General features: G+C 36.0%; 1 long non-coding RNA gene across 3 annotated transcripts; it reads right to left on the reverse strand.

The window, feature by feature from the left end:
- Window positions 1-22,808: 22,808 nt before the first annotated feature.
- LOC136201391 (uncharacterized) lies at window positions 22,809-25,474 on the reverse strand. 3 transcript variants are annotated; one of them, XR_010673812.1, is made up of 3 exons: window positions 24,394-25,474; window positions 23,962-24,241; window positions 22,809-23,470 (listed from the first exon to the last, which is right to left on the reverse strand). It is a non-coding gene; the product is annotated as an uncharacterized lncRNA (long non-coding RNA). The 3 variants fall into 3 exon arrangements; XR_010673811.1 differs by having other exon boundaries at window positions 22,809-23,117; window positions 23,328-24,241; XR_010673813.1 differs by having other exon boundaries at window positions 22,810-23,117; window positions 23,435-24,241.
- Window positions 25,475-27,302: the final 1,828 nt, after the last annotated feature.

Genomic DNA, 27,302 nt, shown 5'->3' on the forward strand with positions numbered 1-27,302 from the left:
CCTTTCTACTGGTTTAGATGAATCGGCGGGGTCAGCTTGAGTGGGTTTGCCAGATGTTTGGCCAAGCTGAGTGTTGACATTAGGGATTTCGTTTTTACTGGAAGCCATTGTTACAGATGAAGGTTTTAAGGTTTAGGGAGAGAGAAGAATTCGATTTCAGAAGATTTTAAGCGTAAAGAGTAATGAGTGGGGATCCTTCCACTACTTATAGAGTTTTGAGTCATTAATGAACTAGCCGTTTTCATCTTGGGACTTTAATCGACAAAGATTCTGCCATTTATGACAGGTTCGGCGTATGGGTATTCATTATTACTTGCGTTTTTCTAGGTATGATTTGTTACACGTGTCATTGTTTATCGGTGCAAGTGGGCTTTTACTCAGTTTGCCAGAATATGAGTCGTTTATGATACTGAATATTTAATTCTACGTAGATGGATTTCCTATCTCTTAGTAACTCAACATACGTTAATCACATAGCATGTACATCTACTCAGCATAAGATGATTACTCAATATGTTTATCTACTCAGCACAGAATATTTTACTCAACATTTGTATCTACTCAGCATAGACTATTAAGCTCAATGTGCAGTAGTTACTAGATTGATATCAGTCAGCATGGTAATCACTCAACATTTATCCAAATATTTAGAATTACTGAAGAGGATTAGACATACCTATAGCTTCCCTTAGTATGTTAAATTGCTCACGAGCCAAAGGCTTGGTGAAGATATTTGCAAGCTGTTCATTTGTTGGCACATATGTCAGCTTGATCTCACCCTTTAGTACGTGATCTCTGATGAAGTGATGCCTTATGCTGACATGCTTCATCCTGCTGTGTTAGATAGGATTCTTGGATAGATCAATGGCACTTTTGTTGTCACATTTGATCTCTATTGTCTCAGTTCTTACTCCATAATCCTCAAGCTGTTGCTTTATCCATAGGACTTGAGCTACAAAGCTTCCAGCAGCAACGTACTCAGCTTCAGTTGTAGACAGAGCAACTGATGACTGCTTCTTGCTGAACCAGGATACTAGACAGCTTCCAAGGAAATGGCATCCTCCTGAAGTACTCTTACGTTCTAGCTTATCCCGTCCATAGTCAGCATCAGTGTATCCTATGAGTGTGAAGTCATTTGAGGCTGGATACCACAAACCTGCATCAACTGAGCTCTAAAATTCTTTTTACATCAATTAAGTGAGATTCCCTTGGGTCAGCTTGATATCTTGCACAATAACATACTGAGTACTGTATATCAGGTCTACTAGCAGTGAGATAAAGTAAGGAGCCTATCATACCTCGATAAAGTTTACTATCTATTGACTTACTTTTCGCATCTTTGCATAGGACAGTGTCAGTACTCATAGGGTTGTTATGGGCTTACAATCTTCCATATCAAATTTCTTTAACATCTCCTTGGTGTACTTAGACTGACTAATGAAGATGCCGTTCTTACCTTGCTTGATCTGAAGTCCAAGGAAGAAGCTGAGTTCTCCCATCATAGACATTTTGAACTCAGTCTGCATCTGTTTGCTAAACTCTTGACACAAGGATTCGTCAGTAGCACCAAATATTATGTCATCTACATAGATTTGTGCAAGTAGGGTATGTTTACCCTTTTTCTTAATGAACAAGGTTGTGTCAGCTTTTCCTCTGACATAATTCCTGGTCAGCAGGAAGTTGGTCAACCTTTCATACCAAGCTCTTGGAGCTTGCTTCAGGCCATATAAGGCCTTCTTGAGTTTATAAACGTGGTTTGGAAATTTTGGATCTTCAAAACCGGGAGGTTGATTAACATATACCTCTTCGTTTATAAAACCATTAAGAAATGCACTTTTAACATCCATCTGATACAATTTAAAGTTCATGAAACTAGCATATGCACACAATATACGTATAGCTTCTAACTTAGCAACTGGTGCAAAGGTTTCACCATAATCAATGCCCTCTTGCTGACTATAGCCTTGGGCTACAAGTCGAGCTTTGTTCCTGATTACATTTCCATGCTCATCTAGTTTGTTTCTAAAAACCCACTTAGTTCCTATGGATTTTTGATTCCTAGGTTTAGGTACTAAATCCCATACCTCATTTCTCGTGAATTGGTCAAGCTCTTCTTGCATAGCATTGATCCAATACTCATCATGCTCAGCATCAGCAAAGTTCTTTGGTTCATGAACTGATACAAAAGCAACGTTGCTAAGGAATTTCCTAAGCTGGTCTCTAGTCATTACTTTGTTGTTGGCATCATCAAGGATGGACTCTTCTGAATGTGCTCTTGGAATTTTTATCTCATTGGGTAATGTTGAGTTGTTTGGAACAGGTGTTTCTACAATCTCTGCTGGGACAGATTGGTCAGCAAAGGTAATTTCAGTTTCGATTTTACCTTTGGTTAGCTCTTGTGCTGATGGCTCAGCACCTCCACTTTGGTCAGTATGAGCTGAGTTCGGCTCGTCCTCCATGGGTTGAGTTGTCTTACCTGCAGGGTCAGTTTTATCGAAATCTACATGGACTGACTCTTCTACAACTTGGGTTCTTTTATTATAAATTCTATATGCTTTGCTGTTTGTTGAGTACCCTAAAAAGATTGCTTCGTCAGCTTTGGCATCAAACTTTGCCAAATTATCCTTAGTGTTGAGTATAAAACATTTACACCCAAAGGCACGAAAGTATCCAATATTGGGCTTTCGTCCTTTCCAAAGTTCATAAGGAGTTTTCTTTAATATAGGTCTTACCAAGGCCCTATTCAATATGTAACATGTTGTATTGACAGCTTCTCCCCAAAAATACTTTGGAAGCCTATTTTCACTCAGCATTGTCCTAGCAATTTCTACTATTGTCCTATTCTTCCTTTCAACAACTCCATTCCGTTGAGGAGTTCTAGGGGCAGAGAAATTGTGGTCAATACCATTAGTTTCACAGAATTCATCAAACAATTGGTTTTTGAATTCTCCACCATTATCACTTCTAATGTGAGCTACTATTAGCTCTTTGTCATTTTCAAGCTTTTTCACTAATGTAGTAAACATCTCAAATGTCTCATCTTTGCTGCTCAGCAAGATGACCCAAGTATACCTAGAGAAATCATCTACAATGACTAAGGAAAATTTCTTACCTCCCATGCTGAGTGGCTGGATAGGTCCGAAAAGATCCAAATGTAGTAATTCCAATGGTCTTTTGGTTGAGACAACCTTTTTGCTATGAAAAGATTTTTTGGTTTGTTTACCTTGCTGACAAGCATTACAAAGTTGATCTTTTTCATACTTTAATTTGGGTAATCCCTCAACTAATTGCTTTCTAGCTAGTTTGGCAAGGAGGTCCATGCTGACATGCCCAAGTCTCTTATGCCATAGCCAGGAGTTGTCCTCTTTAGATACTAAGCATATATTATTTGAAAATTGTTTTTCTAGACTCAACATATAAACATTTTCTACACGAGGGGCTGTTAAAATCAAATCATTTGTTTTTCCCTCGAGTATTTGACATTGAGTATCATCAAATACAACCTTTCTTCCACTCTTGCAAAGCTGAGCTACGCTTAGAAGATTATATTTGAGACCTTTAACTAAGGAGACTGACTCAATTTTAGGGTTACCTCCGATAGTTCCTGAGCCAACTATCTTGCCCTTCTTGTTGTCTCCAAAGCTTACACTACCTCCTCGTTTAAGCTCTAGTGTGATGAACTGAGTTTCATCACCTGTCATGTGTCTTGAGCATGCGCTGTCTATATACCAAAGTTTTGATTTCTCCACGCATGTCAAGCTGGCCTGCATTTTAAACTATTCGTTTTTAGGTACCCAATTCTTTTTGGGTCCTTCCTTATTAGTGTAAACAGGTGCAAAGTCATATTTCAACTTGTGAAGACATACTTTTATAGTGTGGCCAGGCTTACCACAGAAGTCACAAAAAGGTACCCTTTGAGGGTTGTACTGAGTATAGTCAGCATTGTTGTGTTGAGCATGTCAGCATACTTTTGTGGAATGCCCTTTTCTTCCGCAGAAGTCACATTGGACAATCCGCTTGTTATGCCAACACACATCTTTTGTGTGCCCCCTTTTTCCACAACACTCACATTGAGTGAATTGCTTATGCTGACTAGTACTTGCGTACTCAGCATGGGGTTTATTTCTACTTGAGCCTTTCACTTGACTCTGCAAAGTTGTGACATCCTTTCTAAGTTTCTTTGACTCAGATTGAACCTCAGTGACAAACTTATGCAAGATTTGCATGTTGGTATGTAAATCTGAGTTGTCCTGGAGGAGATATCGGAGGTCACTCAGCTTGACCTCTTCAATCTCGTCACATCGCCTGCTGAGTGATTTTATTTTGTTATTGCATTTTTTAGTTAGCTTATATAAATCACTCAGGGCATTTACCATCTCATTTCTAAACAAAAGTAAGGGTGTTACCTCATTAGTGTGTACTTCCTGGTCAGTTTCATCAGAGAGGTCATTATGCTCAGATTGAGAATGGTCAGCATCGTCAGCCATGAAGCATATGTTGGATGTTTCATTTACATCAGCTTCAGATGAGGTTGACTCATCACTATCGCTCCATGTTGCTACCATAGCCTTTTTGCTTCCCTTCTTCTCCTTCTTAAGGTTGGGACAGCTTGACTTGATGTGCCCAGTTTGATGGCACTCAAAACATGTGACAGACTTGGAACTGTCCTTCTTGTATTTGTCACTCGACTCAGCTTTGTATTTGTCACTTCTTCTGAATGACCTTTTGCCGTTTCTGTCATTTCTTCTGAACAGCTTCTTCATTTTTCTAGTAAACATGGCCATTTCTTCATCATCAGTTGACTCAGCTTCAGTGGAGTCAGCTTTCATCACTAATGATTTCTGCTTCTTATCTTCGGTTTTCTCCTTAGCTTTAAAATTTTTCATGGAAATTTCATGGGTCGGCAAGGAACCGATCAGCTCATCATATTTGTATGTGGTCAGGTCCTGAGCTTCCTCTACAGCTGTCTTCTTAGCTTGCCAGCTTTTGGGAAGACTTCGTAAGATTTTCTTCACTTGTTCTTCTTCAGTGAAGTTCTTCCCGAGTCTTTTGAGCTCATTTATTATGTTGGTAAACCTGGCATTCATTGCTGAGATGTCCTCATTGTCAGTCATCTCAAACAGTTCATACAATCGCATGTTCTGGTTTACTTTGGACTCCTTTGTTGAAACACCTTTCCACAAGATTTTGATTTGACAAAATCATCCATGATTAAGAGGCAATTAAATTTAGATGCTTTGATTTAATTGTACTAATATGTTTGTTAAATATTGAGTGCAAAAATATATAAAGTAAAGACAGGACAAAAGTCAGCACAAGCGAAGCTGAGTAAGAACGGAACTCAGCATAACAGAATTGAAGCTGAGTGGAGTTAAAATTCAGAAGCAAAACGAAGCTGACTAAAGTTGAAGACTTCTTCAGGAGTGGTTAAACAGAACGGAGCTGACCTAGAAGGAACTCAGCATGAACGTTGAACATTCGAAAAGAACAAACGAAGTTGAGTAACAGTCAGGACAGCATGAAGGATCCGTTCACTAAAAGACAAGGTCTACCAATCTTCTGCACCAATAATTGGAACCTCGAAGACACCTAAAAGACTAATTCCAAGAGTCATGGGACGTTGGATTATTGGAAACAGACAACTGGCACAAATAGACAAACCAGACGCTAGAAGACAAACCTGACGCCTGAAGAAAACAGAGAAAGGGAATGGAGGTGCAGTCTGAAGCTTTCCAGAAATTGTTCCCCAAAAGAGCCGTTTTGATGTTAACGGTTAGGACATTTCAAAACGATCAAATCTAAAGATTTCCTTCTATAAAAGGACAATCGAAAAACTTGGATATACACTGAAGCATCAAAAGAAAAATACAAGAGAGAAAGTTTCAAAAGCACTCAAATACAAAGAGGATCTTACACCAACTTTTCTATTCTATGTGTAAATGCTAGATTGATTTGTAATCATCTAAAGTGTTCTTTAGTTCAAAAGGAACAAGTCTGTGATCAATAGGAATATTGAGAGTGTAAAGCTGAGTGCTTGGCTGTAAGCATTTCAGTGGTAGAGAAATCTAGGTGCTGGGTTGTAGCACTTAGTAGGAGTTGAGTAGACGAATAGAGGAAGGTACTTTTGCATATTCAACTGCCTTGTAATCGGTTTGTGCTCTACCTTTAAAGAGCTCAGTATTGGATTCAAAAATCCCGGATGACTCTAGGGACTGGACGTAGGCAGAGAGGCCGAACCAGGATAAGTGATACTGAGTAATCTCTAAACTCTCTCTTATAATTGCATGTGTTGTTTACTTTATTTACTCAGCATATAAATTGTCTAAGCTGATCTTGAGTAAGTAAGTGGTGCTGAGTTAGAAGCTGACCTCCAAGAGTGTCAATTCTCAACTCACAAGAAAACAACTTTAGTCAACATCTGACTAAAGCTGTCTTCAAACATATCTCACCAAGCTGACCATAAGCTGAGTTAATAAACTCTCAAAATAACTTCCAGTCAGCTTAATTAAAACGCGAAAAAGTTATAATAGTTCCTAACCCCCCCCCCCCCCCTTGGAACTAATTACCAGGGACCAACATCCTTGACCTTGCTTGTGCCTTCATAAGTCACTTCCAGCTTCTTCCAGATCTCCTGTGCTGACTCACAACCTGAAATCTTATTGTATTCTGTAACATCTAGAGCACAGTGAAGCATATTGATAGCCGAAGCATTATTTTGCAATTTTCTGAGGTCATCTTCTGTCCACTCAGTTTCACTCTTGACAACTTTCTCATTATCAACAGTTTTGTAAGGTATATGTGGACCTTGAACTATTGCAAGCCATGCACTCATGTTTGTGGCTTGAATAAAGTTCTTCATCCTATTCTTCCAGAATGTATAATTAGATCCAAAGAATAGGGGAGGCCGACTAATTGATAATCCCTCAGGGAGTATCTGTGTTGTTTGGTTCCCTGGAAGGAAACGAGTGCTGTTTTCAGCCATTTATCGGGATCAGCTCAAGATTGTTAGATCTTTGAGTAGTGAGCTTTTAGCTCTGATACCACTTGTTGGTCCCTAGTAATTAGTTCCAAGGGGGGGATAGGAACTAATGTAACTTTTTCGCTTTTAATTATGCTGACTTAATGTTATTTTAAGAGTTTATTAACTTAGCGTGTTGGTCAGCACGACCGATTGATTAGTCAGACAGTTTTAGTTCTATGCTGACTAAGACTGTTTGACTTGAGAGTTGGGAATTGACACTTGAGAGGTCAGCTTCCAACTCAGCACTCAGATTTACTCAGTTTCAGTTTAACAGTTTATAAGATGAGTAAATATAACAAACAACACATGCACATATATATATATTGAGAGAAAGAGTTTAGAAGTTACTCAGCACGACTTATCCTAGTTCGGCCTCTCTGCCTACGTCCAGTCCCCAGTTCCTCCTGGGATTTTCAATCCAATACTAAGCTCTTTCAAGGTAGAGCACAAACCCTTTACAAGGCAGTGAGTATGCAAGAGTACGTCCTCTATTCGTCTACTCAACTCCTACTAAGTACTACAACCCAGCACTTAGATTTTCTACCACTGAATGCTTACAACCAAGCACTCAGCATACACTCTCAATATAACAATTGATAAAACACTTGTTCTCTTTTCAGTAAAGAACACTTTAGAAGATTACACAGAATCACTCTAGCATTTACACAAGGAATAGAAGATTTGGTGTAAGATCTTTGTATTTGAGTGCTTTGAAGATTTCTCTCTTGGATTTTTCTTTTTGTGATTCGGCAAATGATCCAAGGTTCTTGATTGTCCTTTTATAGATGGAAATCTCATCCTAGATCATTTTGAATTGGTTTAGCCGTTGTGTCCAAAATGGCTCTTTTAGGGAACATCTTCTGGTCAGCTTCAGACTGTTCCAGCCATTCCCTTCCTCTGTTTTCTTCAGGCGTCAGGTTTTGTCTTCTTGCGTCAGACTTGTCTTTTTGTGCCAGTTGTCTTTTACCAATAATCCTTTGACCCATGTTTCTTGGAATTAGTCTTCTATGTATTTTCGAGGCTTCAATTATTGGTGCAGAAGATTGGCAGACTTTGTCCTTTAGTGAACGGATCCTTCATGCTGTCCTGACTGTCACTCAGCTTCATTCGTTATCTTCGAATGTTCAACTTTCATGCTGAGTTCCTTCTTAGTCAGCTCCGTTCCGTTTATACAATTCTGAAGGAGTCTTCTAATTTAGTCAGCTTCGTTCTGGCAACTTTGAAGAAGACTTCTGATACTGAGTTCTACTCCACTCAGCTTCTATTCTTTCATACTGAGTTCCGTTCCACTCAGCTTTGGCTTATGCTGACTTTTGACCTGTCTAACTTTATATATATTTTTGCACTCAATATTGAACAAACACATTAGTACAATTAAATCAAAGCATTTAAATTTAATTGCCTCTTAATCATGGATGATTTTGTCAAATCAAAATCTTGTGGAAAGGTGTTTCAACAGGGCTCAACCCTTCCACCGGAGGAACCTCTGCACCAGCATTCATTAGAGGGACCCCCGTAACACCGTCTACCATAAGAACCTCAGTTGCACTCTCAACTGGAAATAACCCTGGAAAGAACAGAACTTACACATGGCATTTTTACCTTCCAAAAGATGGAACGATCGAGCCAGCACATGAATTCTCACTCGTATCTTTTCTCAAGCAAATCATAGAATCTGTTAGACGTGATTTGGGTCTGCAATCAGCTGCACGAGTAAGAGAAATGTTGCAAAATCCGCCCGTCGGAGGAAACACAAGTGGAAGACCCCCAGCTCACGGCCATAGAGGATAATTCGGTATACTTGGGAATTATCAGAATCTGTGGGAGGGCCTAACAAATCTAGGGTCCCGAGAATATATCTTAGGAATAGGAGCTGAGCATTCTTCCTTTTTAGATCCAGGAGGAACTTCCCGACCTAGACGCGACAGAATTAATACCAGTTACACCCCAGCAGGACCTACTATTACATTGAGAAATTTATTTGGTGGTACAACGGGTCCCCAAAGGCAGGATACAATAGCTGGACATGTTGCAAGGGTAAAAAATCCCAAAAATTGTGAGAGATCCCGATCACGTTCGGAACGTTCGCCTGAATATTACTGAGATTAATATCAAAATAGAAATAGATCTCGTTCCCCTTCGAGACACTCGCTAGAACTCCGGTGTGACAATTACTGAGGGCGAGACCAAGGATCGATTTCACCACAACGGTTCAATGCTGCAGTTGAAGCACGACTCCAGGAAGAATTACGGAGGCAGAACCAAAATGCTGAAAGATACACCCATCAAGTCAATAAGAATTCGCTTTTCATAACACGGATCCTTGGCTATGAGGCAGATAGGCTATTCAAACACCCCAACCTCCAGTATAAGGGAGAGGACAATCCTGAGGCCCATACAAGACAGTACAGGGAGCTGATGGACATTTATATAGCCAATGAAGGGATTCTTTGTAGAATGTTCTCAAAGACCCTGAAAGGATCGGTATATGATTGGTTCCAATCACTTTCTACTGGATCCATTGATAGCTGGGAACAATTGAATCGTGAATTTTGTGTAAAGTTCGCAGGCAGCATCCCACCTATCATATCTAGTCGAATGTTGTATGAGCTTAAATAGAGAGAAGGCGAATCCCTCGGGGAATATATAGACAAATTCAACAAGCTATGCACCAAGATTACCGATGTTGACGTCAATACAGCTATAGAGGCGGTGATAAAAAAAATATACCAAGTGTAAAAGATTGCAAGAAAATCTAGTTATGCACAAGTCACAAAGCCTCGTGGAGCTGATGGAAAGATGCAAGAGGTTGATGGAGATAGACGACATTAATAGAATTCCTGATTCGCCAGAAAAGAAAGGAAGAGGCAAATCCAAAAGGAAAGATAAAGAAAAGGTTGCTGACCCGCCATCTAGAGGCAGGAGGAATTCAAGGGGCAGGACAATGTACACAACCTTGAACACTCCTAAGCAAGAAATTCTTTTATTACTGGAGAAAAGAAAATACAAGCGGGACATTACATATCCCGAACCAAAAGGGGGAGCATGTAAATTTTGGAAGAAACACAAAAACATACTGTCGATTCCACAGAAGAAATGGCCATGAAACTAAAGCATGCTGGGAGCTGGCAAAGGAAATAGAAAGGTTGGTCGAAAGAGGCAAGCTTGACAAGTTCATCCAAAATGATAAAAACCAAAATGAAGAACTTTATACAAGCCACAAACATGAGTGCATGGCTTGCAATTGTTCAAGGTCCACATGTGCCATACAAAACTGTTAACGATGAGAAAATTGTTAAAAGTGAGGCTGAGTGGACAGAGGATGACCTCAGAAAATTACAAAATAATGCTTCGGCTATAAACATGCTTCACTGTGCGTTAGATGCTGCAGAATACAATAAGATTTCAGGTTGCGAGTCAGCACAGGAGATTTGGAAGAGGTATAGAGGAAGGTACTCTTGTTATACTCCGCTTCTAGTTGTAAAAGGTTTTGTGCTCTACCTTTAAAGAGCTCAGTAGAGAATTCGAAAGCTCGGAATGTGTTCCGGGGACAGGACGTAGGCATAGAGGCCGAACCTAGATAAATCTGCTGAGTAACATCTCTCTAACCTTAAACTCCTTATATATATATATATATATATATATATATACATATATATATATTGCTTGCTTAAAAACTGACTAAGTAAAGAGGTCACGCTGAGTTGTGTGCATTGAGTATCTAAGTTCAGGAATAGACTCAAGTGCTATCTCCTGACTCAAGGAAAGAAGCTGACTTAGTTACCAGTTGACTAAGCTAGTGTCTTAAGTTCACTCAGCGCACTGTGTAAACCTTTTTTAAAGAAAAAGAAGTCAGCCTCAATGTGCAAAATTTTAAATAGTTCCTATCCCCCCCCCCCCCTTGGAACTAACTTGTTACGTTATAAGGGACCAGCAAGTGGTATCAAAGCCTAAAAGCTCACTGTGCAAGGTTTAACTACCTTGAGCTGATCCCCACTATGGCTGAAAACAGCACTCGGTTTTTCCCAGGAAATCTGACAACTCAGATTCTACCTGAGGGTCTGTCCATAACTCGGCCTCCCCTATTCTTTGGGTCTAACTATACCTTCTGGAAGAATAGGATGAAAAGTTTCATTCAGGCTACAAATATGAGTGCATGGCTATCTATAGTCCAAAGCCCATTTGTTCCTGTTGAAACTGTTGATGGCCAAACGGTTGTCAAATCTGAGACTAGATGGACAGAGGATGATCTCAAGAAGCTACAAAATCATGCTTCGGCTATAAACATGCTTCACTGTGCGCTAGATGCTGCAGAATACAACAAGATTTCAGGTTGTGAGTCAGCGCAGGAGATCTGGAAGAAGCTGGAGGTCACCTACGAAGGAACCAACAAGGTGAAAGAATCCAAGGTGAACCAGCATATGAGATTGTACGAGCTGTTCGAAATGAACGATGATGAAGGGATCTCAGACATGAATGCAAGATTCACAAACATCATCAACGAGCTCAAGAGACTTGGGAAGATCTTCACTGAGGAAGAACAAGTCAAGAAGATTTTTAGGAGTCTTCCTAAAAGCTGGCAAGCAAAGAAGACTGCTGTTGAAGAAGCTCAAGACTTAACCACCTATAAGTATGATGAACTCATCGACTCACTGCTGACCCATGAGATCTCGGTAAAGAATTTCAAGGTGAAGGAAAAGTCTGAAGACAAGAAGCAAAAGTCTCTTGTCATGAAAGCTGACTCCATTGATGGGAGCTCAACAGACGATGAAGAGATGGCTATGTTTACCAGAAAGATGAAAAGGCTGTTCAAAAAGAATGACAAATATTCTAAGAAGCCTTATAAGAAGTTTGATAAGTACAAAGCTGACTCCAGTGACAGCAAGTACAAGAAGGACATCGGCTCAGACCGTTGAGGGAACAGTGGCTAATAAGAGCAAAAGAACTAAGGCCCCCGCTGACAGGAAGAGGAAAGCTATGCGCAGCACCTCTAAGGGAGCTGTTCCTCCTCCAAAAAAACTGAGGGTTGTATCCAAAGGAACAGCTGCTCAGCCTCAGCAAGGTTAAGCTGAGCCCAAGTTAGCTGAGAAAAGACCTAGGCAAGATGTGCCTGAGGCAGAAGAAAGAGAAGAAGCTGATGAGGAATCATTGAGTAAGAAACAGAAGAACTCTTCGGAGTTAAGACCAATTAATGCTCTACCTACTACCTTCTTCGTACCTATCAACTCTCATTATGCCCAGAGTCAAGGCGTTGACCCTGAGGAACAGAACGATGAAGTTGAACTGGATGATCAGTTTATTGAACAGCTAGAAGAAGAATTAGAGGACGAAGAGCAGGATGATGAGCAAGAACAAAGTGGTCAGGATGACACTGAGTCAGAATGTGAAGAGGAAGATGCTGAGCCAACTAACACTGAGTTGGCTGCAGAAGAAGAAGCTGAGCACACAGAACATCACAATACTGATCAGGGAGAACCTTCTCCATCTCATTCCATTCATGCTGATCCCACTCCTCCAAGGACTCAGGGAAAAAGAAGAAGACTTGTAAAGGGAAATCAGCCTACAGTCTTGGACTTTACTGACAACCAACCAAATCAACCTGAGCTGACCCCTGATCCTTCACGTATCAAGCTAAAGTTCTTCAGAAAAAATTCTACCTCTCTACCAGAGCAAACCGAAAAGCAAGCCTCTGTTTCTCTTCCACAGGAACAGGCCGACTTAAATACTTCTGACAATCCAACCAACACCGAGCAAGTACTCAATGCCACTGCTAAACCTAGTCCTCAGCTGAATACTGAAATTCCTGGTAACACTGAACTTATCCCACCTTCACCAACAAGTCAGCTTCAGCCTGACTTCGAACCTCTCATCAACTCTGCTTATCAATCACTTCCCAAACCAACAGAACAAATGCAGGTTGACACACCAAGACCAGTCACTGAACCCGCTGGCACTTCAAATGTTGAATTAAACCTAACACCTCCACCAACTGGTGAAACTGATGAAAGATCATTCAACTATCTCACTGCCACTGAGTCTGGTAGAAGGATCATCAACTCGGCACAGGCCTTGATCCAATACCTTCATCAGACCTCAGAAACTGCTGCTGGATCTGCCGATAATGAGTCCACTCAGCTCTCACAAGTCACTCAACTTCTCAACGAGGTTCGAGGTCTAAAAGACATGCTGAGTGTGGTGACCACTATCCAAGCTCAACAACCAAGGCAGGAGTCCATAACAAAGCTGGCTGAACTCCAGCTGACCATGGTTCAACATATCAACTCCCTTCAGGGACAATTCCAAACCTTGTCAGCTGCGAACTTTGGGTATGCAACTTCTGCCGAAGTTCAGCAACTATTCACCCAGCTTAAGACTGAACAAGAAAAGACCAATCATCAGCTTTCCTCTTACTCTCAATGCTCAGTTGAGCAGATCGGCGAAGCTGTTCGCTTGCTGAATCTAAACAAGGAAGAAATGGAAACTGACCAACTAAAGCAGAATGAAATTCTCCAGTACTCACAACGTACCTTCACCCATATACATCATTCCAACGTCCAGCGTCAGTACTATGACATAGCACTGCTGAGAATGTTTCATCAAGAATTTGCTGCGCTAACGGACACCATCACTTGGGTAGGCAAATCACAAGAATATGTGCTGAGCATGCTCAGCTCATCCAACATCGAGGTTGATAAAGACGTACTGGAAGAGGGTGTCATTATTTTTGATGGCATAAATGCAAGCACCCTCAAGCTTAAAAACATGTCAGCTAAAATTACTGAAGCTGTCCAAACAAGCTCCTTTAGGCCTCCTCCTCCTCCTCCCGATGCTGCCAAAACGGGGGAGAAAGAACAAGCTAGAAGAACTCAGCAAGAGGATGCTGTTGGAAGTAGTCAACAAAAGCTTAAGGGCAAAAAGAAATAGAACTAGCTAGCTAGCTCCACTTCTTAGTTTTATCTTCTATGTTTATTTTGCTTATGTATGCTAACTACTTTAACTTAATACAATGCCTGCATTATTATACAACTTGATTAAAATCCTATGTGATGCTGAGTTATTATGTTTTATGTTTCGCATCTTCAAATACATCAACTGTTTATCATTTACAATATCTGTTGATTGTGTGCTGTTAACACTGTCTTGCATGCTATAAAACACAGTCTTATAAGACTCATTGAACAACAATATACTCAGCGTTCTCTGATAGCTAAATCTTCCGCTTAAAACTGAGTTAATAGAATATGTTCCATGAGCTGACCTTTATCTAAAAAACTGACCTAGGGCTTACTCAATTAAACCTTAAAATGTTTAGAGTAAAACTGAGTCAGTAGCTCAACCCTTACGGGGGAGTTTGTTAAGTTATAAAAGGTCAACTATCATGGGGGAGCTCAACACTGAGTTCTTCACTGAATAGTTTTGCCAACATCAAAATGGGGGAGTTTGTTGAAACACCTTTCCACATGATTTTGATTTGACAAAATTATTTAAGTATATGATTAAAAATATTCTAAACACACTAAGTTTAAATGCTTTGATTTATTATACTAATGTGTTTGTTCAATGTTAAGTTACTTGTTTATAAGACACAAATATTAAAAGGCCAAAGGCCCAAGTCAAAACAGATCAAGACCACTCGGCCCGTGTAAGCAAAACGCTGTCGTTGTTGATAAAACGCAGCTCAGCATAAGAAGGATCGAGAAGACCTTCCTTGACTACTTCGGAACGAAGCTGCTGAGTTGAATGACAAAGAGTACAAGACAGCAGCTGAGCAAGAGCAACTTCCAGACAAAGTATTTCCACTTCGGGTAAAGTTCAGAAGACACAGAAAGTTGTCTAGTTGACTTTGCCATAAAAGGAGAGACATTCTGCTGGACTGACCAAAAGCTGCTCATCACTGACCAGAGACAGAAGATGCAAGAATCTGATTGGCCAACGACACTAAGTAGACTGAGTGACAACGACATGAAGCCGTTTTCCCTCCAACGGTTATTTCGAAATTCGAAATCACCGAATGCCTCAGGTGTCACTATAAATAGGCCTTTCAGTTGCTTCATTCGATGCAGATCTTCAACTAGCCATTACGCTGACCAAATTCACACTTGAAGTTCTGTGAGAAAAAGCAAAGCAAATACTTACACCAATTTCCAGATTATTGTGTAAAAGTCTAGAGTGATTTCCAATCATCTAAAGTGTCTTAGCAATTGTTGTTTAGGACAATCTTATTATCAATTCTAGAAATAGAAAGGAGAGGCTGAGTACTCGGTTATAGTACTCAGCGGTAGAATAGGAGTGAGTAGAGGTATAGAGGAAGGTACTCTTGTTATACTCAGCTTCTAGTTGTAAAAGGTTTGGTGTTCTACCTTTAAAGAGCTCAGTAGAGAATTCGAAAGCTCGGAACGTGTTTTGGGGACAGGACGTAGGCATAGAGGCCGAACCTAGATAAATCTGCTGAGTAACATCTCTCTAACCTTAAACTCCTTATATATATATTGCTTGCTTAAAAACTGACTAAGTAAAGAGGTCACGCTGAGTTGTGTGCATTGAGTATCTGAGTTCAGGAATAGACTCAAGTGCTATCTCCTGACTCAAGGAAAGAAGTTGACTTAGTCACCAGTTGACTAAGCTAGTGTCTTAAGTTCACTCAGCGCGCTGTGTAAACCTTTTTCAAAGAAAAAGATGTCAGCCTTAACGTGCAAAATTTTAAATAGTTCCTATCCCCCCCCCTTAGAACTAACTTGTTACGTTATAAGGGACCAACAATGAAACCTTACTCAATGGAAACATTACTGAACTAAAACATCATTGAACTGAAACATTACCGGATTGAAACATTACTAAGCTGAAACATTACTGAACTGAAATATTTTTGAACTAAAACATTATTGAACTAAAATATTACTCAACTAAAACATCACTGAACTGAAATATTACTGAACTGGAACATCACTGAACTGAAATATTACTGAACTGAAACATCACTGAACTGAAACATTACTGAACTGAAACATTACTGAACTGAAATATTACTGAACTGAAACATTACTGAAGTGAAACATCACTGAACTGAAACATTACTGAACTGAAACATCACTGAACTGAAACATTACTAAACTGAAACATCACTGAACTGAAACATTACTAAACTAAAATATCACTGAACTGAAACATCACTAAACTGAAACATTACTCAATTGAAACATTACTGAATAGAAATAATACTGAACTGAAACATTACTGAATTGAAACATCACTAAACTGAAACATCACTAAACTGAAATATTACTGAACCGAAATATTACGAAACCGAAACATTACTGAACTTAAACATTATCGAACTGAAACATCACTGAACCGAAACATCACTAGACTGAAACATCACTGAAATGAAACATTACTTAACTGAAACATTACTGAACTGAATAATACTAAACTGAGATATTACTGAACTGAAACATCACTGAACTAAAACATCACTGAACTAAAACATCACTGAACTAAAACATCACTGAACTAAAACATCACTGAACTAAAATATCATTGAACTGAAATATTACTGAACTGAAACATCACTAAACTTAAACATCACTGAAGTGAAACATTACTTAACTAAAATATTACTGAACTGAAACATCACTAAACTGAAATATCATTGAACTGAAATATTACTCAACTAAAACATCACTGAACTGAAACATCACTGAACTAAAATATTACTAAACTGAAGCATCAATGAACTGAAACATTACTAAACTGAACTATTACTAAACTGAAATATTACTGAATTTAAACATCATTGAACTGAAATGTTACTAAACTAAAACATCATTGAACTGAAATATTACTGAACTGAAACATCATTGAACTGAAAATCCTTAAGATTGTAAGCTCAATTTGTAAATCCTTAGGTTTTTTTATTTCTTTAAGCTTTCAACTTAGTGTAACGTAACATAACGTAACATAAATTAGCGCAATTTAACATAACGTAACCTAAATTAGCTAAATTTGTAAATCCTTAGGTTTTTTTATTTCTTTAAACTTTCATTTATTTACAAAAAATCATTTAGCTTACAAGCCCTAACGTAACATAATGTAATAAATATAAGCTAAATTTATAAATATTTAGGATTGTAAGCTCAATCTAAATCCTTAGGATTATAAGCTCAATTTAAAATTTTGTCAATGTTATGGGTAAAATTACTCTTCACTGCCAAGGTTAGGGGCAAAATTGCACTATTTTAGGATTGTAACCGAAATATTACTGAACTGAAACATTACTAAACTGAAACATTACTAAACTGAAACATTACTAAACTAAAACATGACTGAACTCAAAACATTACTAAACTAAAATATCACTGAACTGAAACATCACTGACCTAAAATATTACTCAATTGAAACATCACTGAACTGAAATATTACTAAACTGAAACATCAATAAACTGAAACATAACGCAACGTAATATGGCGTGATGTAACGTAACGTAACGTAACGTAACGTAACGTCATGTTATTGAACGTAACGATAGGGGTCAAAAACCCCTTTAGGTACGGTTTTTAGGGTAGTTTTGATTAGTTTCTGACTAATAAGCTAGCCTTTCTCACACTTTTATGTGTTTGTACTTGTTATTTAGTTTTCGCACTCGTTTTATTTATTTTTGTAGTTTCTAGCCGTTTCTGAGTGTTTTTGGGCAAAATATTGTCAAAAGAGCATATACTTGAACTTCACCTTATTTATTTCGGCTAATTGATCCACCAAAGGTTACACCAAAAGGGGTTTTTACTCAAATCTAAAGACTGGTGGGTCAATTTAGCATTTGGACTAATGTTTTCGGAGTTTGATGTGTGTCGCCTCCTTTTTTTCCTTCTCTGATCTCCCTTTATTCTTTCTTTGGTCCATTCCCTCAATTTTCTCACTTGTCTGCCTAGTCCTATCTCTTCATTAATTTCTTGTCCCAATTTCTAAAATAAGTCCGCCACTTTCTCTTAGCTCCCACTCCTATTATTTCGGCGGGAAAAGCTATCCGGATAGAATTTATCCGGATAGAAGGGATAGAAAAAAAAATCCTACCAAAATGCCCTTTTGAAATATTTTTATTTTGTGTATTTTTATATTCTATTAATGATTCAATACTACTAGTACATTAAATACTATTTTAGTTTATGAGTTCCCATGACTACAAATATATAAACGAAAATCTAATTTTATTTTATGAAGGGTAATTATGATATTTTAACTCATTCTATCCATTCTATCCCCATTTTTTCTATCCATTTAGCAGTGTCCTATTTCGGCCAGCCCACTCTTGCTCTCTTTTCTAAAAAAAAACTGCAGCCTCTCTTCTTATTTATTTATTTTTTTTTTTGTAATAATAATAAGTAAAACAAAAATTAGGTAAACTATATACTAATATGGATAATAATGCGAGAATGATGTAAATAATAAAAATACAGATAAATGTCAGAAGTCTCAGGTTTTGGATTTTTGAGTTTCTGAAATCGGTTTGTACCTCGTTCAGTTTTCCACATTTCCGGACTACTAAGACAAGAAGTCGTTTCTAACCCTTTTTTTATTGGATTTCGGACCGTGATTCCGCGTGACGCAACGCGGGATCCACCTGTAACGTAATAAGCAAAGGCAACTATAATTTCATCACGAGGGTCTAGAAAGTCTGTGCTCACAGTAATGTAACGTAACATAACGTAATATAACATAACCTAATATAACTTAACATAATGTAACATAACGTAACTTAGTGTAATGTAACTTAATGTAACGTAATATAAGTAATCTAACATAGCATAACATAATCTAACATAACATAACTTGACATGACGTAACGTAACGTAATGGTATGTAACTTAATGTGACGTAATGTAACGTAACATTTTAATATAAACTCAATTTACGTAAAGTTATTATGTTACAAAATCAAAATCACTAACTTTCACGAAAAATGTTACGTTCATGTAAATTTTTTGAACATTACGTAAATCTCACATCTTTAGAGATAATTTATATAAAGTTGGACTTAACTAACATAAAGTTGTATTTTTACAAAAAAAAAATCATTAACATTCTGAAAAATCAAGTTTTACGTAAAACATTTGAACTTTATGTAAATCTTATATGTTTAGGTATTGTTACGTTATGTTACTTTATGTTTCATTACGTAACGTAACGTAACGTAACGTAACTTAATGTGACGCAAGTAACATAACTTAATAAATAAAAGCTCAAATTATAACGTAACATGATGTAATGTAATAAATGCAAGCTCAATTTATAAATCTTTAGGATTGTAAGCTCAATCTATAAATCTTAGGATTGTAAGCTGAATTTTTAAATCTTTAGTTTTTTTTTATTTCTTTAAACTTTCATTTATTTATATATAATCATTGAGGTTACAATCTCTAACATAACGTAACGTAGCGTAACTCAACTATGCGTAAAGTAGTTCAACGTAACTTAGCGCATTGTACCTTAACGTAGCATAACGTAACGTAACGTAATGTAACAATACCGTAACTTTATCCAGTGTCATCGCGGATTTATCCAGTGCCACCCCCTATCTCTGACTATTTATCAGCAATGGTCGCACGCAGATTCACACAATTCCGGTTAAGAGGGATGAATGCATCGTTAAAAGGGATTAATTCTGGGGAAGGAAATGATAATTGTAGAGTTAAATTTATTGTTGATAAGGAATGGTTTAGTTATAATACAATCGATATTTACGGGTTACCGGAATATGTTCCGATGGTTTTGGATTGGGGAATTGAAGATTGGATTTCACAGTAATGAATCTTCTGTGAGGAATTCAAGTGATTTTTGTGGGATGAATGCTTCTTGTTCAACTAAAATTGGAATTTATTAGGGATAAGGTACTAAAATAGGCTTAAAGTTTTTGGGGAAGTACCAATTTAGGCTCAATGTTCAAAGTAGCACCAATATAGGATTAACATTTACAACAAAACGTCAATTTAGGCTTAAGATTTACAACATAACATCAATTTAGGAATTACTAACAGAATGTGACACATCATCCGTTAAGTCTTCCAACTCAGCGCCACGTTATACAAGGTACCAAAATAGGCCTAAGGTTTATAGAAAGTATCAATTTAGGTCTCACGTACAAAATAGCACCAATATAGGCTTAACGTTTACAAAATAATACGAATTTAAGCTTAACGTTTATAAAATATATCCAATTTAAGTTAAACGTCACAATTAATAATATTATATTCTTTCCCTTTTAACTTTATAAGTTATCTTTTTATTTAGTTCTATTTTCATATTTATTATAATACAATTAATTAGTATTCTTACCCATTAAGATCTTATATTTGTTTTTCATCAATGATTCCATGACTCATGGCCTAAATTGATATTTTCTATAAACCTTAGGCCTATTTTGGTACCTTATGTGATGTGGCGCTGAATTGACATACTTAACGGATGACGTGTCACATTCTATTAGTAATTCCTAAATTGATGCTATGTTGCAAACGTTAAGCCTATATTGGTGCTATTTTGAACATTGAACCTAAATTGGTACTTTTCCAAAAACCTTAAGCCTAATTTGGTACTTTATCCCAATTTATTATGAATGTTTATAATGGAAACTCTGAGTGGAATTACTAGTTCATAAAAAAAAATTGAAAAGCATAATAACATTAATGGTATTGAATCTAAAAATCTGTTTATTAATATTAGAAAAATTTAAAAATTGCCAATATAGATATGCGAATGGAGAATAGAAGAAAAGGGGGAGGGGGGGGGGGAGGGGGGAACAACGGCTGTAATAGAAGAAAATGGGGGTGATGAAGAATAATATAGTTTTTTTTTAATGATTTTCATATATAATTTTAAATGATTTCATGTACACATTATTTTTATGAATTTATTATAGAGAGAGAGTATTTTTGAGAAATGTGGACAATCATTTATTATAGAGAGATAAATATACATTTAAGTAACCTGATAACTTTTTGGTAACCTGCTATAGCAGGTCACCTATTCAAAATATAATAGTCTCCATGGATGGAGACTCACCATTGAGAACTCTTCCATATATATATATATATGTTTCAGAAATTAATAGTTTTTTGTTTTGATTATCGAATGAGCATTTATTTAAAAGTTTGTTTTACCTCAGTCTTGATCACATGCACCTTAATGAGCATGTAGAATTTGCTCATTCACCGTTAGATCTAGGCTTATTAGAATCCTAAGGTGGAGATTCAAAGCATCCTAAGACTTAGATTTAATAAGCCTATATCTAACGGTGAATGAGCAAATTCACTTGCTCATTAAGGTGCATATGAAAATTCCTGTGTTTTACCTATTTGTAAATCAAAAGTATTAAATGAATTGAAATCAAAATAATTGGGACATGCATAAATTAAAGTTTTGTATAGTTATATTAATCTAAAAGGTTAATATAGAAGATACGGAACTTTTAGAAGTAAAATTGGATGAAAGTTAATTTGATGTGTTAATGTGATTAACCTAAATATTACATAAAGTATTTATGTAATCAACCAATTAAATTTATTTAATTGAGTCTATGCATATTTGGAGTTATGGATATATTTGGACCCTCTTTTAGTCTTTTGGTATTTTTGAAATAGGGCCTACGAGTCCTGCCTTTCTACTATCTATTGTAATTTCTCCTCTCATCTAATTCCCTTCAATTTAATTGAAGTTTTCTTTAGTAGAATAGAAATTAATTTGTAACTTCAAGGCGCCATGGAGAAGACAGAGGACCTAAAGAGAAATATGTAATAGTTAGTATTTCCCTAGGTTTGGCCTTTTATTCCGTCTCTGGCTTGACGAAATAATTTAGATAATATGTCCATAACGCCAATGTATGTGTCTGATGTATGCTAAAGCAAATAAAGACTAAGTTAGATTATGAGACCTAAAATAAAATCCCTCATTAAAAGTTAAGTAAATAAGCAAGTTATTAAAATCGGTTGCCCCTCCCTAATATTATAATTCAGCCAGCAGTACTGAGGGCCTTTGGGTTGTTGAGTAAACTCAAGCTCGGGGTCTTATGGTAACACCTGAATTGTCGAAAATCTTTTTCATGAATATGGGGTAATACTTAAATTAGATTATGATAATTGGATGAGTAAACTCATGTTTTCATAAACTAATGGGCAATACGGTTGGGATTAATATGAATAGCATATTAGTTACTAACACTACAAGAAATTCGGTCTTGTATGACGCACACAAATTGTCATGAAAACATAGTTTATCGTCACAATATATAATAGGTGACAAAAATTTATCGTCATATCGATCGTCACGGTAGGAGCGTGGTATTATGTATATGTGATGAAATTTCTTTTTGTCATAAATGATTTGCTTTTATATGACGAACAAAAACATGAGTCACTATACACTTTTATTTTAGTGACGCTTATTTTGTCACTGTTATTACAAATAATTTGTCATGTAAGACTTCATTTTGTCATAAATATAAACATTTAAATGACGTTATTCAAATTCTGTCATCTAAAAATATAGTTAAGGTGACGATATTAATATAAGATTGAAATTATAGAGTTAAAATGACATTATAAATGTCATCCTTTTTGTCACTTGAATTAAAATTTTGTCATAAACCTAAATATTAAAATGACAAAATTCAAATTTTGTCATCGAAATATATAGTTAAGGTGACGATATCTTTATTAAACTACAATTATAGAATTTTAATGACATTATATCTATCAAATTTATTGTCACTTTAACATTGATTTGTCACTGAAGAATATTAAATAGAGACAACAAACTCATCATGGAAACTTATTTTATTCTAACAAAATACTAATTGTCATTTATTTAATATATATTGTGACAATACAATGTCTCATTAAAAATTAATGTGGTTACAAATTTGTTCAAATAGCCTTTGCTATGGACGCTTTCCACCATTGGCTCTATATTGTTTGGAAAAGTGCATGTCTCTAATGCTATATGTGTGTCCGCTGTCAGAAATTACTTCAGCACAATGTCATGCTAGCCATGCTCCAGTTGAGACCTTTTTTTTGCTAAATACATCCATGCTAATATGAATCACCATCCTGCATGGTAAAATATTTTATGCTTCATACACAAATTATAAAACTTCACAAAAAAACTATTAAAGTAGTTAACAAAAAAATATATATAATCATTTTTATGATGAGAATATAATAAACACGATGCATATTGTGAAAACATAAGAATGAACATAGAAGAAATGGATTTTAGGCTCATCAAGTCCTACAACCCCAATTAAATTGAGAACTTACAGATAAGGGAATGATGATTGACCTTGCTTAGGTCCTCATCATCTAACCTTATAGATTCAAATATTAAACTCGTAAGCACATGCTTGATTCAAACCATCTATAGATACCTAAGCATTCTTCACCTTCATGTCAATATGATTGACCTGTAGTTTCAAAAATACCAATTGTAAGTAGGACACATTAATATCTCATGTCCTTCTAAAACTCTTTTCTTTAACAATTCAAAACCAAAACAAAGTATGTGTAACAGTTAAGATGCTTTCTTTGGAGCATAATGATAAATCCATCCCATTTATATCAAACACTTATTCATTCTTGCTTACCTCTACCAGAAAGCTAATGACCTGTACACAACATCATTTACAAAGATGCTAATTAACAAATCCATTCAAATACTTATTCGTTGTACATAGTTAAATCAAAGTGAAGTATCGAAATCTTGGACGCAATCAGAGTCCTACAACAAAAATTCATACCCATTCAATCCATTTCCAAATATATAAAAAAATCAAAACCAACAAAAAGATATATAAACATAGACAATCTATGAGCTAGAGGGGAGCACGAACAAAAAGAGGAGGAACCAAAGAATCAGAACAAGCCATCACTCAAATGGTATTGAACAAAGAAATACCTGAGTTCCAATGGGTTTAATTTGTATACTAGTGTTCACTAGATCCAGAACCTTCAAACCTTGTCTCTATATAGCAACTTTCTCATTCAATTTTACTTCCTCGACCCATTCCATTATCAAAATTTGACAAAAAAAAAACATCAGGAACAAGGCTATCATCTTTGTTAGTATACAAGTTTTTAAATCTCCTAGCATTCTGCCCCTCCTGCAGCATCCTTATCAGCCACAATTTGTCCAGAATACTTCACATGTTCTTTGTAAACTTGGCCTAAGCTGCCAGCTGCAATCCAAGATAGGGATATATATGAATAAATAGTGTTGAGTGGTAGCATATCTCTTTCTCAATGCATAGAAATGTTTCTGTATCAGGGAATGTATGTAACACATCATGTTTAATTGTAAAGTGAACATGATAATGATTTAAAAACTTACTGTGATTAAAATTAATTGCAACAGAAAACTTGGGTAGGAAGATTTCAATGCTTCACTTCCAGTCCAAATCAATCATATAATTTGAATTTTATGCTCTGGTTCCTAGGGCAGCAACTAGGTAAAGGGCCCAAACCCGTACGAAACAGTACACCCAACACCCAGTTGGACCATAACTAAGAGACGGGCTTGCTGTTGTTCTGCAAATGGAAATGTTCATCGAGATGCATCTATTTGGATGGAAAGAGGAACTCCATGTTTTGAATCCCTTGCCTACTTTTGACTCCCTGGCTTGCTTCCAGTTGCTACTTGTTTTCCCCAAAGGAGTGGGCAGTGATTTTTCTAACTACTTTCCCAAGTGTCGGCATATCCCTGAGACTATTGATGAAAAGCAGCCTATTTTTACACCATATTCTGATTCCCTCAGACCAGGAGTGAAAGCTGCAGAGTGTTTGGCATCACAACAACATATGAACTAAAAATTTCACTCTCATTACCTTAAGCAATTAAATTGAGAACCCAGTCCAGGTTACCTCACCCATTAGGAAAGAAAAAACACCAAACGCATAAACATAGAATGCACCACTTAGTAAGTGCGGGTGAATCTGAACTGTGGAAACTAAACTCTTAACCCTGAAGAATTTGCATCTTCAATTATAAAAAATTCAGATATAAATGTAAAATTTTACTATAGCATCTTAAAATTTTACTCTACACGAACATGGCGAGGAGATAAAGTGGAAAACAATAACGAAATAAATAGATGAATAAACAAACGGAGAGCAACCTTGATAGGCATGGACCCATAATTACCGGAAAGAAGCTCGGAGTTGTTCATGGAGGCAATGGCAGAACAAGCCATGGTGTCCTTCGCTCAATCCCCTCCTAGCGCTGGCTTCCACAAAATCAAAAATAGAGAGGGGGAGTGTAATGCAATTGAGAATAGAGAAGAGAAAGGGAACATAGTGGTCGATGGACCAGTTGGTGGAGATGGTGGAAGCAACGTTCAAATCGCTCTCGTCCTGAGAGGTGGGCAATAGAGAGAGAGAGGAGATTTCATAGAAACGTGAATAACCCTAATAAAAAAAGAATAAATTGGGTGTTTTTTTTGCAACAAAAAGGGAGATATTAAATGTAAACCGTAATATAATACAGATATATTAAAAATAAAATATGAATCTAAAAAAGAAAAACAAGTAATTAAATTCAACTATTAAATTATTTTAATATAATAATGATAAAAATAAAAATCTTATTATATTTTTATGGGTTAAGGTATAAAAATACCCTTAATGTTTTGGGTCAGGAGCAATTTTATCCCTAACGTCTAAAATGGTGCAATTTTACCCCTAACGTTGGAAGCCAAAAGCAATTTTATCTCTAACGTTGATAAATTGGGTCAATTTATCAAACCGTCTTCTCGGTCCTGAATCTTGTTATCTATATTTTACACGTGTCATTTATCAATAACAAATCACAAACATATGTTGGAATGCCAAAAAAATATACTGTCTTTTGTATGAATTAGACAAAAATCTTCAAAAAATCCATCGAATTTATAAATATTAATCTCCAATTCTATTATTAAATTAAAAAACATAAAATTCTTTTTTTCGAACAAATTGATATGCAATGCAAAATAAGGAACAAAAATATTTGTGTTTTATAATAGTGTCTAAATTGACGCAAATTAAGACATTATTAGGGGTAAAATTGCTCTTGACTACAAACGTTAGGGGTAAAATAGCACTATTTTAGATGTTAGAGATAAAATTGCTCTTGACTCAAAACGTTAGGGGTATTTTTATACCTTAACCCTACAAGTTTCTACATAAACTCTGTTACAGGAGTTATCCCACTATAATTTTTTGAAGGAATATTTTTTTTGATAAATAAAGGAATATTTTTTATTTTAATGATCCACTATAAAATAGCAGGATTATTTTTTATATATAATTTGATAACAAAGATAATTAATCATATAAGAAAAATAGTACACATGATATTAAAAAAATTTATAATTAAACATAATTGTCATAAACCTAAATATTTTGTCCACAAAAAATATTACTACCTCCGTTTCATATTACATGTCTTTCTAGAGATTCTTTTTTGTTTCATATTACATGTCATTTTATATGATCAGTACACGTTAAGTCATCATTTTTTCTGCTATAAAACGCGGGTTTACGAAAATTAATTAGCATAATGAACTTATTATACAATAAATAAATATTGGAATCAATAAATAAGGAGCAACAATGTCTTTTTTCTAATATCCTTAATTTCTGTATAACTCTCTAAAAAGTCATGTAATATGAAACGGAGGGAGTATTATATATGAAAAATATAAGTAACGTGATAATAATAATCAAAATATATGACGAGTAAGATTATTATATTCTATGACGATATAAAAATATCATCAATTAACATTATTTTATGACGATTTATCATATTGTCATCCAAATATTATAATAGATCAATGTATAAATATGGTTACAATAAAATAATAATAAATGACAATATTAAAAATCGTCATTAATGTATTATCTTGATGAAAAAATAAATGGTCATATATTAAATTCTTTTTTCAAAAAAATATATTCTTTTCACAATTTTAAATTATTAAAAAATTTATGTTAATATTACGGCGATGATAATTCATAAATCGTCACAATAATACCAAAAAACATGACGATATTTAAATAATATCACAAAAAATTATAATATATGATGAAATCTCATTTGTCACCATTTATTCAATTTATGTTATGATGAATGTAAAGTGTCATAAAAAATATTTCTTATTATGACGATAATTTTGTCACCAATTATCATTATTTCGTCAAGAAAAAAGTTTCTCTCCCAATTTATTCTACTTAAGTTTTCCTCTAGAAGTATAAGTTACG

This window comes from Euphorbia lathyris, chromosome 7 (assembly GCF_963576675.1).
Source record: "Euphorbia lathyris chromosome 7, ddEupLath1.1, whole genome shotgun sequence".
Taxonomy (NCBI): Eukaryota; Viridiplantae; Streptophyta; class Magnoliopsida; order Malpighiales; family Euphorbiaceae; genus Euphorbia; species Euphorbia lathyris.